Source organism: Nomascus leucogenys, unplaced genomic scaffold (genome assembly GCF_006542625.1).
Source record: "Nomascus leucogenys isolate Asia unplaced genomic scaffold, Asia_NLE_v1 001470F_35332_qpd_obj, whole genome shotgun sequence".
Lineage (NCBI taxonomy): Eukaryota > Metazoa > Chordata > Mammalia > Primates > Hylobatidae > Nomascus > Nomascus leucogenys.
In genome coordinates, this window is record NW_022096499.1 from 375 (window position 1) to 13,428 (window position 13,054).

At 44.4% G+C, this 13,054-nt stretch overlaps 1 pseudogene; it reads left to right on the forward strand.

Moving 5' to 3' along the window:
• Positions 1–706: 706 nt before the first annotated feature.
• On the forward strand, positions 707–2,827 carry LOC115833953 (annotated as a pseudogene).
• The last annotated feature ends 10,227 nt before the right edge of the window (positions 2,828–13,054 follow it).

The following is a 13,054-nucleotide window of genomic DNA, read 5'->3' on the forward strand; positions in this document are numbered from 1 at the left end:
GATTCAAATATTTGCTAATGCTTACTGATACCTTCACTGGTTAGATCGAGGCATTCCCCACCCCATCTGAAAAGTGTTTACCAGAAGAAATATCTCCTCAGTTTGGGTAATCTAAAAGCCTGCAAAATGACAATGGCCCATATTTCACAGCAGGCCATCCCAACACCTATCCTCAGCTTTAAGAATTCAATATTACCTTCACTCTGCGTGGAGACTGGCAGTCCTCTGGAAAGGTGAAAGGGCTAATCTACTCTAAGAAGACTCTCGCTAAATCAGAGGCCTGCTATCCCTAACACTCATTAGCTTACTGCAGGTTTGAACTGCTCCAAAGTAAAACTTATACATGGGAGGAAAATTCAGTTTCAGCTCAGCTAGGGATCTAGTCTTATTAAAGACGTGGAAGGAAGTTCTCCAGCTGAGCAGCTTTCCCCAACGTGGAAAGGACCACAAAAGACACCTGAGCTCTCCAACAGACGTTCACCGCCAAGGGATTCACAGGTGGTACACCTGTGTGGAAATAAAGTTGTTACTTATTCTGGGAGCCCAATCCAAGGCTGAGGGAGGGGGATGCGGGCTATTTCAGCATTGATGGAAGGCGGGCTGGTTAGCTGCGCGTCTGCTCCTCCTCGTGTTTCTCCTGCTGCCCTAATCTTGCCTTGGCCATGAGGAGATTGTGCTCACGGCAGACCGGCAGTGCGGGAACCAGATGGCACCAAGGTTGGCAGCTGGGGCTCTAAGGGCCCAGCCAGGCCTGCCGGGTGGCCAGGGAAGGTGTTGGCAGTGGCGGGTGGCACCCCTGCATTGCGGCCCTTGGGATCCCTGCCGGTTACCCGGTGGAACTGGGCGGCTGCGAGGTGGCCAGGGTGGACCCCAGGGACACGGCGGCCTAGGGATGGGGGTGCAGATGAGGTGGGGCTGGGAGAGGGGCAGGGGCGCCTCCGTGACTCAGCTTAGCCTGTCTGGCCCCTCCCGTCTCAGGCAGTTCTGGGAGGTGATCTCTGATGAGCATGCCATAGACTTCGCTGGCACCTACCACGGGGACAGCCACCTGCAGCTGGAGCGCATCAATGTGTACTACAACGAGGCCAGCGGCGAGACCCCCGTCCTTCCCCCACCGCCCTCCTGGGAACGCGGCCCTCCCCTCACTCATGCCTTCCCGCCCCACTCAGGTGGCACGTACGTGCCCCGCACTTGCTCGTGGATCTGGAGATGGGCACCATGGACTATGTGCGCTCGGGCCCTTCGGGCAGATCTTCAGGCCAGACAACTTCATCTTCGGCGAGCTGCGGTGGAGGACTGGGGTGCAGCTTCTTAGCCAGGGCAGCTCAAAATCTAGGAGTACCCCAAGGTCATCGCTGTGGGAACTGTGGAGCCCGGGCCCCTGAACACCTCCTATCCTCTGAGTTGAGTGCTCAATCTGCCACTTCTAGTCGGGCTTTGGGAGGAAGGCCCAGGTATCTCCTCAAGGTGAGGAGCTACTGATGTAAACTCCCTGCAGGGAGCTGGGCTGGGCCTTGACTACACCTTCCCTGAAAATGGGCAGGAGCCGCCTGCAGCGAGGTCTGTAGCCTGTCTCAGGTTGACTCCTGACTTAATTCCTAACAGGGGAAGCTGCTGTCCTGCAACTCTTGGGAGGAGATTTCATTTGCTCCACCTGCAGGGCGAATGGTGCTTTCCCTCACCCTGACACTTGGCCCTTTTTGCTTTATGGTGGTGACCACTGATGACCGTATACCTGGCCATCGAGTGACTGGCTGTACTGTCTTACAGGTCTGAGTGGGGCTGGAAACAACTGGGCCAAGGGATACTATACAGAAGGCGTGGAGCTGATGGAGTCAGTGAAGGAAGTTGTCAGAAAGGAGGCTGAGAGCTGTGACTGCCTGCAGGGTTTGCAGCTGACCCACTCCCTGGGTGGGGGGATTGAGTCTGGGATGGGTACCCTTCTCATTAATAAGATCTGGGAGGAGTATCCAGACAGAATGATAAACACATTTAGTATTCTGCCCTCGCCCAAGGTGTCAGACACCGTGGTAGAGCCCTATAATGCCATCCTCTCAGTCCACCGGCTCATAGAAAATGCGGATGAGACCTTTTGCATAGGTAATGAAGCGCTATATGACATATGTTCCAGGACCCTAGAACTGCCTGCATCCACCTATGGTGACCTGAACCACCTGGTGTCTGTTACCATCAGTGGGTCACCACGTGCCTGTGCTTCCCAGGCCAGCTGGATGCTGACCTGTGGAAGCTGGCCATGAACATGGTCCTGTTTCCCCGGCTGCATTTCTTCATGCCCGGCTTTGCCCCACTGACCAGCCGGGGCAGCCAGCAGTACTGGGTCTTGACCGTGGCTGAGCTTACTCAGCAGATGTTTGATGCTAAGAACATGATGGTTGCCTGCGACCCCTGTCATGGCCGCTACCTAATGGCAGGTGCCATTTTCATGAGTTGCATGCCCATGAGGGAGGTGGATGAACAAATGTTGAACATTCAAAATAAGAACAGCAGCTACTTTGCTGACTGGCTCCCCAACAACGTAAAAACAGCCGTCTGTGACATCCCACCCTGGGGGCTAAAAATGTCAGCCACCTTCATTGGGAATAATACGGCCATCCAGGAACTCTTCAAGCGTGTCTCAGAGCAGTTTACAGCAATGTTCAGGCACAAGGCCCTCCTCCACTGGTACATGGGCGAGGGCATGGATGAGACTGAATTCCCCGAGGCTGAGAGCGACATAAACGACCTGGTGTCTGAATATCAGCAACATCAGGATGCCAAGGCCAAGGAGGAGGAGTTTGAGGAGTATGTTGAGGAGGAGGTGGCCTAGAACTTTCCTTTTCTAGGTAAAGTTGTGAAACTGTGTGGATTCTTTACTGTGTTCTGACAGCCATGTGTCACTATGCAGTTGTTCATTTGTGTCTTCACCTCTCCTCCTGCTGCATTTTAAAGCACTTTTATGCGTGTGGTTTTGCCTAACAAAGTATTATCATAGCATCTGGTTTCACCTCCAACTTCTTTCCATGGGCCCTCTGGCTACTGCTGCCAGATGCACATAGTTGTCCTGCGAGGCTGAAGCTGTCTGGGCTTATCACATGCCTAGGAACAAGCATTCCAGTGGCTCCAGGAGGGGTCGGCATGGGCTGTGGACGTGGCAGGCAGGCGTCACATGAACTTGGGGATGCCTTGGGCCTTGGGCAGCGACGTGGTGGAAAACCTGTTCCTGAAGGCAAGCCTTGGCTTGTCCTATGTGCCAAACTTCCAGGGGACCAGCTGGCCCTCTGTTTCTGGAATTTTAAAAGGGGTCAGTGACCCTCGTGGACAATGTCCCCAAAGTCCCATCTCAGGGTAGGAATGTGGTCAGACAGCTGGCTCTGAACCAGCAATGAGGGGTGGGCAAGTAGGACCCCAGCCACTCCATCACCACAGCAGCCTGGGTGTGTTCATGTGGCCTCATTCTCTTAATGAGGTGGGCATGGGATGTCTGGCAGGGACTACTGGGCAGGAATCAAGCCCAGTGTATGATCACATGCACTGAACCCTATGTAGAAGGAGACTAGGTCCTGGGGGCCGTAGATGGCAGTTGCTGGGCCTGTGTGCTCGGGGCAGTTTCTCCAAAGGCACAGATGGGGTTTATGAACAGAACCTGGGGAGACAGGCAGGTGTTCACAAATGCTGCTTCCCCCAAGTGGCAACCAGTGAGAAAAACACATGAGTGGAGGTCTGACCTGCCCCAGTCTGTAGGGCTGATGCTCTCTGGAAAGGTGGCTAATGCATACTGTCTGTTGTCTCCCTGTACTCCACTCCAAAACTTCAGGGCAAAAATCACCCAAGATTGTCAGGGTGAGCCTGGTGAGGGTGGCACCTTTGGGGATACACCCTTAAGCCTGGCAGAGTCTCCTCCCCAGGCTTCTCGGGGAGCCTGGACTTCAAAGCCTGCTTTGGGGAAGATTCAAATGAGAGGTGTGTGTGTGAGCTGGGTGCTGGGCAGCATGCCAGGACAGCGCTCTTCTCCCTGACTCTTGTAGAACTTGTCCATGGCCTGTGTGATGACCTCTTGGTAATTCCCACCCCACCCACATCACACAGATAAGACGAAGCCAGCATAGCCTGGCGGTGGGCAGATGTACAGGTTCTACCCCAGGTCCCCTGGGCATATCCATCTGCCTCCGACGTGTTGGGGAAAACAGGTGAGGCCCTTTTTGTTCTCTGAATGTTGGCAATGGTCTATTGCAGCCAAATGGGAACAGGCAGGAGAGTGCCTCATCTGGAAAGAACTGGCTCCTGGAAGAGGCTGGAAGGTGGGAGAGGTCCCCCATACTCCCCCAACCTGTTTTGGGGCAGGAAAAGGGGTGTCTGTGACAGCCCCCCTCAGTGGCTCTCCCTCTCCGAGGGGTGTCCTTGCTCAATCCAGGTGCATACCCATCTGAGATGGCCTTGCATGGACCTGGTTAGGCAGGTTCAGCTGCAGCAACAGCTGGAACCTGCCCACACCTACTGTCTCTACTCATGCATGGGGCTAGATGTTGCTCCCTCCTATAGTGGTAGAGCCAGAGTGGCAGAGGGGGCAAGCACTGCTGCAGCTCCCACCTGGGTCTGAGGGTGGCCAGGCTTGGTGCCCATGTATTTCCCAACTTCCTATTTCCATCTGGGGGCTTCATGGACAGGAGTGGTGCTTTTCCAGGCCTCTTTCCCATATGCCAGCTACAGGCCCACGTTTCCCAAGTTTCTAGAGCCCCCTTTGCAGCCTGGCAAGCATGGCGTGCTCTAGGGGAAGGACATCAAGCCTACAGGCAGCAGAACCTGTCTGGGTATGTTCTCTATCCCTGGAGGCCCCTGGTTGGTTACCTCTTTGGGTGAGAGTCGGCTTAGGACCTCAGCATTCTTGTAGGACCTCAGAACTGTACAGACAGGGGCCCAGGAGGGAGCAGGGGCTGGGACTGGCAGCTAACCAGTGTAGTGGGGTTTGTAGGGCTCAGTTTATTCTTGCAGGTAATTCAGGGAGGCTTGGATTTGCTGAAGCTCTAGACGAGCTTTTGCTTGGATATGGAAACGGCATGGAGCCTGGGCCCTTCTGCAACTGATGTCTGAGTAGTTGCACCCTGATGCATCCATAGGTGTTCCCCACCTGGGGCACGGCTGTGGATAGAAGCCAGGAGAGCTGTGGAGGGAAGAGGAGGAGGAAGGAGTCTCAGGGCAGACCCAGCAGCCAGGCAGGGACTCTGCAAGTGAGATGCAGATCCAGCCTGTTGGCCACTTAGCAGCTGCTTGGCCGGCTGCAGATCACCTGACCTCTGCTCACCAGTAAATGAGAGTTGCAGTAGCACTTACCTTCTGGGACTTCTGCAGCTTGAAAGAGCAGCACACACCACGTGCTGAGGAAGCGCCGAACTCAGGCAAGCTTTTCTGAGAGCACCACAGCAGATTAACATCCAACCTGTACAAGACACCATCAAATCCCCCCCCCCCCATTCCAACTGAAGAAAAGGGTCTCTGTCCTAGAGGAGCAAGCACAGGCCTATCTATGCAGCGGGCACACAGCCCAGGTGGGGGAAAGGCCCTTGGATACGTGCTGGTTTCACCAACCATCTGTGGGTTGGGTTTGGCCTGGACCCCTGTACCCCAGAAGGCCGGCAGCCCCCTGCATGGGACAGGACTGGCAGGTGGGAGGGAGGGCTGAGCTTTGAGGGAAGCCATTATCTGGCCTCATGGGAAGTGGTGCAGGTGGTTGTTGGTGGCTCAGTTTTGCAGGACCTGGGTGATCACCCAAGGAGTGAAAATTGCCTTTTTATGAAAAATTGTCAAAACTGATGCAAGCTCATCAGTTGAAAAGGTGACTAATTCTGACAGTTGTCTTCACCTGCCCCTTCCGCACAAGTAACTGGTGTTCAGAGGTAGATTTGTTTCCTTCCCAGCCTTTCCCCTTTGCATGTAGCTGTGTGCGTGTACTTTTGTGTGTACACAAACACACGTTCCCTGGAGGGGTAACTTTTATTTTTTTATTTGGAGGGATAACTAGTGAGGCAGCCTGACACTTGCTGATCTTATCTTTAAGTGTGGAATGCTCTATGGAGTCGGCATTTGGTACTTCCTAGCTGGCATCTGCCCGCTGTTTGGCTGCCCCAGTTTCTGCCCTTCACAGACAGGCTGGTCAGCTGGTGTGATATTCAGTGGCCTTGTTTGCAGCTAGTATGATGAGACAAGTGGATCAGGTATATTACAAACTGAAAAAGCACACAACCTGCAGAGGGAAAGGATAAGTGACCATGTGTGTCCTGCTCTGCTAAAGTCCACATCACGTGACTGAGATGACAAACATATTTTTCACTCAACATTTGGACCCTGAGAAAGGGCATTTATGTTTTACTTTTTATTTATAACAGAGTTAGAAGAAATACTACCAGGCTTTCTTTCCCACTATCCTCAACTCCCACTTTACCCCCTCAAGTTTACCTACCTCAGAGAGAAAGAGGAGATTGCCTGGTTAATGGGAGCCCGAAATTATTTGAGCCAGGTCACTGTGTAAAGGTCATACTGCTTCCATCTCCTTGTGCATCACTTGCGCAGCTCAGATATTTCATAGTTCACTGTATACAGGGAGCTGTGTTACCCTCCTAGCCTGCTTTCTTGGTTTGATACATGCCTGAGAGCATGTGGGAACACTTAAGGTCTAGGCTCATGGGAGGACTGTTCTGCCAGCCCAGCTCATCTCTCCAGCTCAGCCTGCATGCATGCCTTCCTCCATCTGATTCCAGAGTGGGGGATGGGAGGTCTCACATTGACCTCAAGTTTATGTGACTTTTTCCACCTCTGCTTTCCCAGACTGCCCCTGTTGTGGGACTTGTAAGGAGACTTGTGAAGTCAGTATCTACTTTTCTTGTGGGGTTGTTTATAAATTATTCCCCTGGAGGGGAATAAATGTTAGAGGTACTCCAAACCTCTATCATATAAACATCTAAGCCTGGCCCTTTTTTGGTGGTAAAATATATAACATAAAACTTACCATTTTAACCATGTTTAAATGTACAGTTCCGTGTGATCCGGTATATTCAGTGTTGTCCAACCATCAAATTTATCTAATTTATGCATATCTGCAACTTCTTTATCATCCTAAACTAAAGCACCATACCCATGAAGAAGTCACTGGACAGAAGACTGATGTATTTGACTCCATAAAAATTAAAACTTTGTATGAGAGAAAAATGCCTCAAAGTCAAAAGTCAACAGACTACGGAAATAGTTCTGCAACATATATGACAGACAAAAAGCTAATTTGGGATATATATATAGAGAGAGATAGATAGATAGATATAGACGTAGATATAGATATATGTAAATATCCATTTTTAACACCATTTAAAAAAATACTGTCCTTTCCCCATTGAATAGTGTTGACTCCCTTGTTAAAAACCATGACCGTATTTTTTGGTTCTTTATTTCTATTGCATTGGTCTTTCTGGCTGTCTCTATGCTGGTACAGCATTATTTTGGGTACTGAAGCATTGCAGTAAGTTTGAAACCAGGAGGTGTTAGTCCTCTAACTTTGTTAGATTTTAAGGTTGATTTGGCTACTTGGGTTTTTTTGAGATTTCATCTGAATTTTAGAATAGGTTTTTCTATTTTTGCAACTGTTGGAATTTTTATAATGATTTTATTGAATCTGTAGATGACTATAGATAACAATGGCACCTTGACAAGGTTTTGTCTTCCAGTCCATAAACACATGATGTCTTTTCATTTATTTGTGTCATCTTTAATACTTTCATGACATGTTTATAGTTTTTGCTGTACAGGTTTTTCATTTCCTCGGTTAAGTGGGTTTCTAAGTATTTTATTCTTTTGATGCTATCATACATGATACTGTTGTCTTGATTTCTTTTTCAGATAGTTTATTGTTATTGTAGAAATACAACTGATTTTTGTGTATCGATTTTGTATCCTGCAGCTTTGCTGAATTTTGCTTATTGCATCTGACAGTTTATCTCACAGAAACTTAAAGATTTTTAATATATAAGTTTATGTCATCTGCAAACAGATGATTTTACTTTTTAAAAAATTGGAATATCTTTTATTATTTTACTCACCTTATTGTTTTAAGTAACTAGAACCTTCAGTACTGTATTAAATAGAAGTAGTAAAAGCAGGCATCCTTGTTTTCACTCTTAGGGTAAAAGCTTTCAGTCTTTCAACGTGTTAGCTGTGTTTTCTTTTTTGTTTTTTTTTTTTTGTATAACATTATGTTAAGGTGTTTTCTTTCTTTTTATAGTTTGTTAAGTATATTTTATCATGAATGTGGGTTAAATTTTGACAAATGCTTTTTCTTCTTTGATTAAGATGATCACATGAGGGTCTTTTTCTTATGTTAATGTGATATTACGATGATTTTCATGTGTTGGAACATACTTTTATTTCAGGAGTCAATTATACTCATTCATAGTGTATAATCCTTTTATATACTGCTAAGGTTGAGTTGCTGGTATTTTGTTCAGGATTTTTGCCTCAACATTTTTAAGGGATTGTTTGTTGGTAGTTTTCTTATGGTGCCTTTGTCTGACTTGGTGTCAGGGTAATACTGGCTTCCTAGAATAAGTTAGAAAACATTACTTCCTTTTCAACATCTTGAAAAAGTTTGAGAAAAAGTGGTGTTAATTCTGCTTTAAACATTGGGTAGAATTCAACAGTGAAGCCGTCTGGTCCAGGCTTTTCTTTGTTGCTGGGTTTTTGATTACTGATGCAATCTTCCTGCTGAATCTCCTTGTTGAACAGGTTTATTCAACTTTTCTGATTCAGTCTTGGTAGGTTTTTTGTTTCTAGGAATTTGTTCATTTTATTTAGGCTATTCAATTTTTTAGTGTATAGTTCCTTATGGTACTCTCCTACATCCCTTTTTACTCCAAAAATTTGTTAGTAATACTTATTTTATTTTTGAGTTTAGTAATTTGAGTATTCCCTCTTTTTCTTAGTCAATCTAGATAAAATTTTGTCAGTTTTGATCTTTTTCAGAGAACAAACTCGGTTTTGTTGATTTTTGATATTGTTTTTCTATTGTCTATTTCACTTACTTCCACTGCTATCTTTATCATTTTTAAAATTTTGCTAGATTTTAGTTGTCCCTCTTTAATAGTCCCTCTTTTTCTCTCTGTTTTTAGTTCCTTAGGAGTAAACTTGTTGATTTGGTATCTTATTTTTTTATAATCATTTATAGCTATAAATTTTTCCCTTATGGTACTGTTTTTGATGTATCTCTTAACTTCAGATATTTCATATTTTTAATCTGTCTCTAGATATTTTCTATTTTCTCTTGTAATTTCTTCTTTTATCCATCCTTGAGTGTTTAATACCTATATTTTTAGACATAAAATGTGTAACCTACAAAATTTTCTTGATTTGTTACAGTTTTATTTGTTGTAAGTTTTTATTTCAGAATTAAGTGTGTGTATCAACATTTGTTATGTTCTCATAAAATTTGTAATACACGGAGATTCCTAGTCCACATATGTAAGTCTCTACATGAATATCATTTTGAAGCATTTAAACTTCTGTTTTGATATTTCAAAGGTCTAAATGAAATTGAGATTTTGATTTCTAAGATGAAATCATGGTAGGTGACTGAGAAATGCTTAAAAATTAGCAAAACTTAAAATTAAGTTGAAGTTTAGCTTCAAGATTCAACCTGAATAAGTCGCCCTGTATTACTGGTAATAAAAAATAAGTCTTTAATGGTATAAAAGCAAACCAGAGATTTTTTTTTCCCAGTTGACATCTAAATTAAAAGCTCTAAAGAATTTCTATGGCCTCACTCATTTTTTACTTTAGAATTCCAACTTTTCCTGGTTAAAATTTTCCCAAACAGATTCCTGTGTATTTGAAAGACAAATAATTTTTTCTTTGAAATTCTTAAGCATTTAAGTAAGGCCATGAAAGTTTCTTGAACTTGTGGGAATCCATGAGAAAATCTGACATTATGTTCTATTCTCTTGGAAGGTAGAAATATCGTTTGACTTCTGTTTTGCTGACAAGAAATGTGGTCCTGAGCAAGGCTACCTGGGACAATGACCTCACACACGAAAACGCTGGAGCCCATCTGTTTCCAATCTGCTGCTTTCCAAAAATTAGGGAAGTTCAGTTTTCCCTTTGATACTCTCTGTTTCTACCAATCCCAATGCCAGGGCTGTCCTGCTTCTACAAGTGACAACGACAAATATAGTCCTGAAGAAAGATGAGCTGATGGCATTCTCAGCTTATTACCTCTCCTTGGGGGCCTTATTTCACATACGTGGATTCAATTCATAGACTCAGCCAGGTGAGGATCTATTATTCAGCTACATTAGAAGGGACTGCTTAAGACTCGGGTGTGTGGTGAAATGAGGCAGAATTTTCTCAATAGAGTGTTAGGAGAATTTTCTCCTCATAATTACCATCTTACTATCACTAAATCATAGCTAAAATGAGGAAATTATTCAAGAAGAAATAGAAATGTAATCTTATGAGGACATAAATTTAGAGATTTGTGGAGAGCTCTTCATAATTTTATGGTGTTCTCTTTGAGCTGGGATTATAGTTGACATTTCATTATAATATATTAGCTGTTCTAGACCTTAAGCATTTATGTAAAGTTTTCTTTGTTGTACTTTAATTCTGTGATACATAGGCAGAGCATGCAGGTTTGTTACATAGTTATACACGTGCCATGGTGGTTTGCTGCACCGATCAACCCGTCATCTACATAGGTATTTCTCCTAACGCTATTCCTCCCCTAGCCTCCCATCCCATGACAGGCCCCAGTGTGTGATGTTCCCCTCCTTGTGTCCATGTGTTCTCATTTTTCAACTCCCACTTATGAGTGAGAACTTGCAGTGTTTGGTTTTCTTTTCTTTTTTCTTTTACTTTCTTTTTTTTTTTTTGAGACAAAGTTTCACTCTTGTTGCAAAGGTTGGAGTGCAATGGCATGATCTCGGCTCACCACAACCTCTGCCTCCTGGGTTCAAGTGATTCTCCTGCCTCAGCCCCCAAAGTAGCTAGGATTACAGGTATGTGCCAATATGCCTGGCTAATTGTATTTTTAGTAGAGATGGGGTTTCTCCATGTTGCTCAGGTTGATCTCAAACTCCCCACCTCAGCCTCCCAAAGTTCTGAGACTACAGGTGTGAGCCACTACTCCTGGCCTGGTTTTCTTTTCTTGTGTTAGTTTGCTGAGAATGATGGTTTCCAGCTTCATCCATGTCCCTGGAAAGGACATAAATGCATAGTATTCTATGGTGTATATATACCACATTTTCTTTATCCATTTTATCATTAATGGGCATTTGGGTTGTTCCAAGTCTTTGCTATTGTGAACAGTGCTGAAAAAAACATGCAGTGCATGTGTCCTTATAGTATAGTAATTTATAATTCTTTGGGTATATACCCCATAATGGGATTGCTGGGTCAAATGGTATTTCTGGTTCTAGATCCTTGAGGAATTGTCACACTGTCTTCCACAATGACTGAACTAATTTACACTCCTACAAACAGTGTTAAGGCATTCCTATTTATCCACAGCCTCGTCAGCATCTGTTGTTTCCTGACTTTTTAATAATCGCCATTCTAAATGGCGTGAGATGGTATCTCATTGTGGTTTTGATTTTCAGTCATCTAATGACCAGTGATGATGAGCTTTCTTTCATATGTTTGTTGGCCGCATAAATGTCTTCTTTTGAGAAGTGTCTGTTCATTTCCTTTGCCCACTTTTTGATGGGGTTGTTTTTTTCTTGTAAATTTTTTTAAGTTCTTTGTGGATTCTGGACAATAGCCCTTTGTCAGACAGATAGACTGCAAAAATTTTCTCCCACTCTGTAGATTGTCTGTTCACTCTGATGATAGTTGATTTTGCTGTGCAGAAGCTCCTTAGTTTAATTAGATCCCATTTGTCAATTTGGGCTTTTGTTGCCATTGCTTTTGGTGTTTTAGTCATAAAGTCTTTGCCCATGCATATGTCCTGAATGGTATTGCCTATGTTTTCTTCTAGGGTTTTTATGGTTTTAGGTCTTATGTTTAATTCTTTGTTCCATCTTGGTTATTTTTTGTATAAGGTATAAGGAAGATGTCCAGTTTCAGTTTCTGCATATGGCTAGCCAGTTTTCCCAACATGATTTATTAAATAAGTAATCCTTTCCCCATTGCTTGTGCTTGTCAGGTTTGTCAAAGATCAGATGATTGTACGTGTACGGTCTTATTTCGGAGTTCTCTATTCTGTTTCATTGGTCTATGTGTCTGTTTTTCCACCAGTACCCTGCTGTTTTGGTTACTTTAGCCTTATAGTGTAATTTGAAGTTGGGTAGTGTGATGCCTCCAGCTTTGTTCTTTTTGTTTATAATTATCTTGGCTATTTGGGCTCTTTTTTGGTTCATGAGAATTTTAAAATAGTTTCTTCTAATTCTGTGAAGAATGTCATTGGTAGTTTAATGGGAATAACATTGAATTCTTTTATAAATTACATTGGGCAGTATGGCCATTTTCAGGAATTAATTCTTCCCTATCCATGAGCATGGAATGCTTCTCCATTTGTTTGTGTCCTATCTGATTTCTCTGAGCAGTGGTTTGTAGTCCTCCCTGAAGAAGTTCTTCACTTTGCTTGTTAGCTGTATTCCTATATATTTCATTTACTTTGTAGCAATTGTGCATGAAGTTCATTCACGATTTGGCTCTCTATTTGCCTGTTGTTGGTGTATAGTAATACTAGCAATTTTTGCACACTGATTTTATATCCTGAGATTCTGTTGGTGTGGTTTATCAGCTTCAGAAGCTTTTGGGCTGAGATGATGGGGTTTTCTAGATACAGGATCATGTCATCTGCAAACAAAGATAGTATGACTTCCTCTCTTCTATTTAAATACCTTTATTTCTTTCTCCTGCCTGATTGCCCTGGCCAGAAATTCCAATACTATGTTGAATAGGAGTGGTGAGAGAGGCCATCCTTGTTTTGTGCCAGTTTTCAAGGGGAATGCTTCCAGCTTTTTCTCATTCAGTATGATATTGGCTGTGGGTTTGCCATATATGGCTCTTATTATTTTGAGGT